The sequence below is a fragment of the Gorilla gorilla genome, chromosome 1 (assembly GCF_029281585.2).
Source record: "Gorilla gorilla gorilla isolate KB3781 chromosome 1, NHGRI_mGorGor1-v2.1_pri, whole genome shotgun sequence".
NCBI classification, from domain to species: domain Eukaryota; kingdom Metazoa; phylum Chordata; class Mammalia; order Primates; family Hominidae; genus Gorilla; species Gorilla gorilla.
The window spans coordinates 113,305,060-113,310,151 of NC_073224.2; the positions used below are offsets into that span (position 1 = coordinate 113,305,060).

Genomic DNA, 5,092 nt, shown 5'->3' on the forward strand with positions numbered 1-5,092 from the left:
AGTAACATGGACCTGGCGTTGGGTTTGTGGCTGAGGTCACTTCGTGGTCCCGCTGGCGGGACCCGGGGCTCGTGAGGCGGGTCTCGGTGGGTGCGGAGGGCCGTCCAGCGTCCTAGGCGGGGCGCCACGGGACCTCCCTCGTGTCTGGCGGTGGGATTCCGTGGCCGTGCTTTCCTGGTGGCCCCGCCGTGCCTGAGGTTTCTCCCCGAGCCGCCCCTCTGTGGGCTCCCGGGTGCCCTTGCCCTCGCGGTCCCTGGCCTTGCCTGTCTGTGCCCCCCACCCCGCCTGCGGATCCTCTCTCCCCGAGCAGCTCACCGGCTTAGGCTGTGGTGGCCCCGTCCGGGACCAAACCCGGATCTGCCTGGTGGGGCGCCGCCGCCGGCCACTGGTTGGCCCGTTGTCCGTGTCCTCGGGCGCGCGCCTACGGGACCAGGTCGGCGGCGCCCCGCGTGGGCCTGGTGGGCGCCCGGAGGCTTTGGGTTCGGCCTGCAGCGCGTGCGGGGAAGAGGGTTCCGGGGGCTGGCCGCGACAGCGGCGGCGGTGGGGGAGCCGCGGGCCTGCCGAAGGCCAGTCGTCCGCTCCAGGTACCGCACGGGGCCGCCTTCGTGCTCGGAGGCCGCTGGCGGTGAGACCCCGGGCACCGCTGTCCGCCTCTCCTTCGCTGCCCAAACGTCGGGGCCACCCCGCGCCCGCCGCACGCTAGTGGCCGCCGGTCCCTCGCGGCTGCTATGCACGGGTCGAGCGGTCTGCCTCCTCGCACGTGGGCGCGAAGGGTCGGGAGTGGTGAGCCCGTCGGGGGGTGTTGTGTGGTGTGGGTGGATGGGATGTCCGGTTCGCCGCCCCACGACCCCCCTCCCACCACCCAGCGCTGCTCCCTCCCTCCCACACACCCGGTCGCCCACCCTGCCACACCCATCCTTGCGACTGGGACACCGGGCTTATCCTCGCGAGGCCCGGAGGCTGCTTTCTACCTACATGCTTGATCCTACCAGAACCACATGCTTGTCTCAAAGATTAAACCATACATGTCTAAGTATGCAGGGCCAGTACAGTGAAACTGCGAATGGCTCATTAAATCAGTTATGGTTCTTTTGGTCGCTCGCTCCTCTCCTACTTGGAAAACTGTGGTAATTCTAGAGCTAATACATGCTGAAGGGCGCTGACCCCCCTCGCGGTGAAGATGCGTGCATTTATCAGATCAAAATAAACCCGGGCAGCCCCTCTCCGGCCCCAGCTGGCGGGTCAGGTGCCACCGGCTTTGGTGACTCTAGATAACCTCAGGCCAATCGCACGCCCCCAGTGGCAGCGACGACCCATTCGAACGTCTGCCCTATCAACTTTCGATGGTAGTAGCTGTGCCTACCAAGGTGACCACAGGTGGCGGGGAATCAGGGTTTGATTCTGGAGAGGGAGCCTGAGAGACGGCTACCACAATCAAGGAAGGCAGCAGGCACGCAAATTACCTACTCCCGACCCAGGGAGGTAGTGACGAAAAATAACAATACAGGACTCTTTCAAAGCCCTGTAATTGGAATGAGTCCACTTTAAATCCTTTAACGAGGATCCATTGGAGGGCAAGTCTGGTGCCAGCAGCCACGGTAATTCCAGCTCCAATAGCATATATTAAAGTTGCTGTAGTTAAAAAGCTCGTAGTTGGATCTTGGGAGTAGGCGGGTGGGCGAGCCACGACCCATCCGTGCCCCTTGCCTCTCGGCACCCCCTCGATGCTCTTAGCTGAGTGTCCCGCGGCCCGAAGCATTTACTTTGAAAAAGTTAGAGTGTTCAAAGCAGGCCCGAGCCACCTGGATACCGCAGCTAGGAATGATGGAATAGGACCACGGTTCTATTTTGTTGGTTTTCAGAACTGAGGCCATGATTAAGAGGGACAGCCAGGGGCATTCGTATTGCGCCCCTAGAAGTGAAAGTCTTGGACCTGCGCAGTTCGGACCAGAGCGAAAGCATTTGCCAAGAATGTTTTCATTAACCAACAATGAAAGTTAGAGGTTTGAAGATGATCAGATACAGTCGTAGTTCTGACCATAAACGATGCTGAATGGCGATGTGGTGGCGTTATTTCCATGACCCGCTGGGCAGCTTCCAAGAAACCAAAGTCTTTGGGTTTTTGGGTTCTGGGGGGAGTATGGTTGCAAAGCTGAAACTTAAAGGATTTGGTGGAAGGGCACCACCAGGAGTGGAGCCTGCGGCTTATTTTGACTGAACACGGGAAACCTCACCCGGCCTGGACTCGGACAGGATTGACAGATTGATAGCTCTTTCTTGATTCCATGGGTTGTGGTGCATGGCCTTAGTTGGTGGAGTGATTTGTCTGGTTAATTCTGATAACGAACGAGACTCTGGCATGCTAACTAGTTACGCGACCCCCGAGCAGTCGGCATCCCCCAACTTCTTAGAGGGACAAGTGGCGTTCAGCCACCCGAGATTGAGCAATAAGCGGTCTGTGATGCCCTTAGATGTCCGGGGCTGCACGAGTCCTACACTGACTGGCTCAGCATGTGCCTACCCTACGTGGCAGACGTGGGTAACCTGTTGAACCCCATTGGTATGGTGATCGGGGATTGCAATTATTCCCCATGAATGAGGAATTCCCAGTAAGTGCGGGTCATAGGCTTGCGTGAAGTCCCCGCCCTTTGTACACACCGCCGGTCGCTACTACTGATTGGATGGTTTAGTGAGGCTCTCGGATCGGCCCCGCTGGGTCAGCCTGCTGCCCTGGCAGAGCACTGAGAAGACAGTCGAACTTGACTATCTAGAGGAAGCAAAAGTCGTAACAAAGTTTCCGTAGGTGAACCTGTGGAAGGATCATTAACGGAGAAGAGCGAAGCCGCGGAGGTGCTGCTGTGTCCTTCTTCCTTGGTGGACCGTGTTCCCCGTGCAGTGTGTGTGGGGGCGGGGTCATGCCCTTTGTTTGTTGCACAGCCTCACCTGCCCCGAGCGCTGGAGAACTCGGGAGGGAGAGAGGGGGTAGAGAGAGACATGCATGCGGGGACGAAACCGTGTGTGCGTGTCGTGGGCTGGGCTGGATGGCTCGCCGGACTGATGAGCAGCAGATAGCGGTCCCCTGCCGTGGCCCCCACGTGTGTGTCGGCGGGTGTGGGGGTGGGTTCTCAGCGTCACAGCGGGGCCAGGGTCTCGGTGCCCTCCGTGCCGGGGCCATTGTCCCGCCCTGTCCCACTGGCTCGGCCCCATCCCGCCTGCTACTGTCGAGACTGTCCAGGTTCCCATCGCTGCCACTGACGCCATCGTCACCTCTGCCACACCGCGCCACTGGGCCCGGCCCGGCCTGCTGGCTATCCCCAGCCTTCCCGCTAGGGCATCTCAATGGTAGGGGGCCGGACACCTGTTCCCCCTTCCTGGTTTGCCCCTGCCATCCAGGTACCTAGCATGTTCTGGCGCGGAGGTATAAGGACCCCTTGGGGGGTCGCCCATCCACCCGTGGGTCAGGTGCGGTGGGCCCACAGAGGATTCCGTTTGGGAGGGGCCCACCTCTCCCTCGCCTCCCCCACTGACCCTGTGCCCCCGGGCTGGCGGGGGCCGCGCTGCACTTGAGTGTCACCGCTGATGCCATTGGGGGCTTTACCCAGCGGCCGTTGTGCCGTTGTGTGCATGCTGCACGTGTGGCATGTGTCCCACGCTGTGGGGGCAGGAACCTCTGGGTGCCCATGGGGTGGTGTCAGCGTTCACCCCCACTGTGGTCGGCACCGCCTCCTTGTGTTGTGAAACCTTCTGACCCATCTCTGGAGTCTCCTCCCATTGCTGTCTCACTGGCCGGCCTGAAGTAACCCCTCTGGGGGACGTGCTGTGCCAGGAGGGCCTCCCAATGTTGGGAGTGCCCTCGCCAAATCAACCTTGTATGACTTTTAGCAGTGGATCACTCGGCACCCGTGTCGATGAAGAATGCAGCTAGCTGTGAGAATTAATGTGAATTGCAGGACACATTGATCGACACTTCAAACGCACTAGCGGCCTGGGTTCCTCCCAGAGCTATGCCTGTCTGAGCATCGCTTGCCGATCAATAGCCCCTGGGGGTGCCTCTAGGCTCCTCGGGGTGCACAGCTGGGGGTTCCATGGCAGGGCCCACCAGGGCCCTCCGTCCCCCCAAATGCTGACTGGAGAGGTCCACCCTCCTCTCCCGCTGTGCCTGCCCCTTCCCCCCTCCCTCCGCAGGGCCTGTGTGGTCACGTGTTGGGTGGCGTGGGGAAGGGGGACTCCCAGCTCTAAGGAAGAGAGAGAGGGCAGCATCACCACCCGCAAAAACAGAGAGGGAAGAGAGCCGGCTGGGGCCGAGTTCCTGTGGCCACTGCTGCGGTCCGGGTTCCTCCCTCAGGGGCTCCCTAGCACCTCATGCAGCTCGTGGTGTGGTTTTCGTTGGCCCTGGTGGGGTGGAAGTTCCTGTGCTGTCCTCGTCGTCGCATGTCGTCAGTGGTGGGGGCTTGTTGGGTGGGGAGGAAGTAGGAAGGGTCCGCCGGAGAGAGCATGGGGGAGAGTGTCCTGGTTGCCACGGTTCGCCGCCCGCTCCTGATGGCGGCCCAGCGACCGGCCAACCGCTGCTCCAGTGCCCCTCTTCCCCAACACCCCTCTGAGGCACCATCCTCCTTGCCCGCCCACCCCCCACCCGCCCGGCATGCGTTGAGGTGTGTCTGGGGCCGGAAGCCCGCCATGTGGCCCATCTGGCAGCACTCGTGGCCACGGTTTCAGAGTTCACTTGCCCCTGGCAGTGACCCACTGGACGCTGTGGTGTCATCCACCATCACGTGCCTGGCTCCGGCTCTCAGCTGCGCGGTGCCTGGGGCCCCGTGTGGAGCTTCAAAGTCGGTGCGGGGTGGTGCCACCATATCCTCGGACCCGTCCCCCACCTCTGTTTAGTACATAGGCAATCCCATGTAACTTAGCAAAGCTAGCAAGTCCCTAGACTTGGCACAGCCACTGTAGGGGTGGCCTCCCAGTAGCATCGTTAACATCAATTGTAATTGGTAGGCAATCACTTAGTTTCACATTTCATTACCCGAGTTATACAAATGTGTAAAAAAAATACAGTTTTAATAAAAGGGAGTAAAGGGTAATATGAGTAATA

General features: G+C 60.6%; 1 pseudogene; it reads left to right on the forward strand.

Annotated features, from left to right (window-relative positions):
• Positions 1 to 3,873: 3,873 nt before the first annotated feature.
• LOC115932846 (uncharacterized) lies at positions 3,874 to 4,022 on the forward strand (annotated as a pseudogene).
• The last annotated feature ends 1,070 nt before the right edge of the window (positions 4,023 to 5,092 follow it).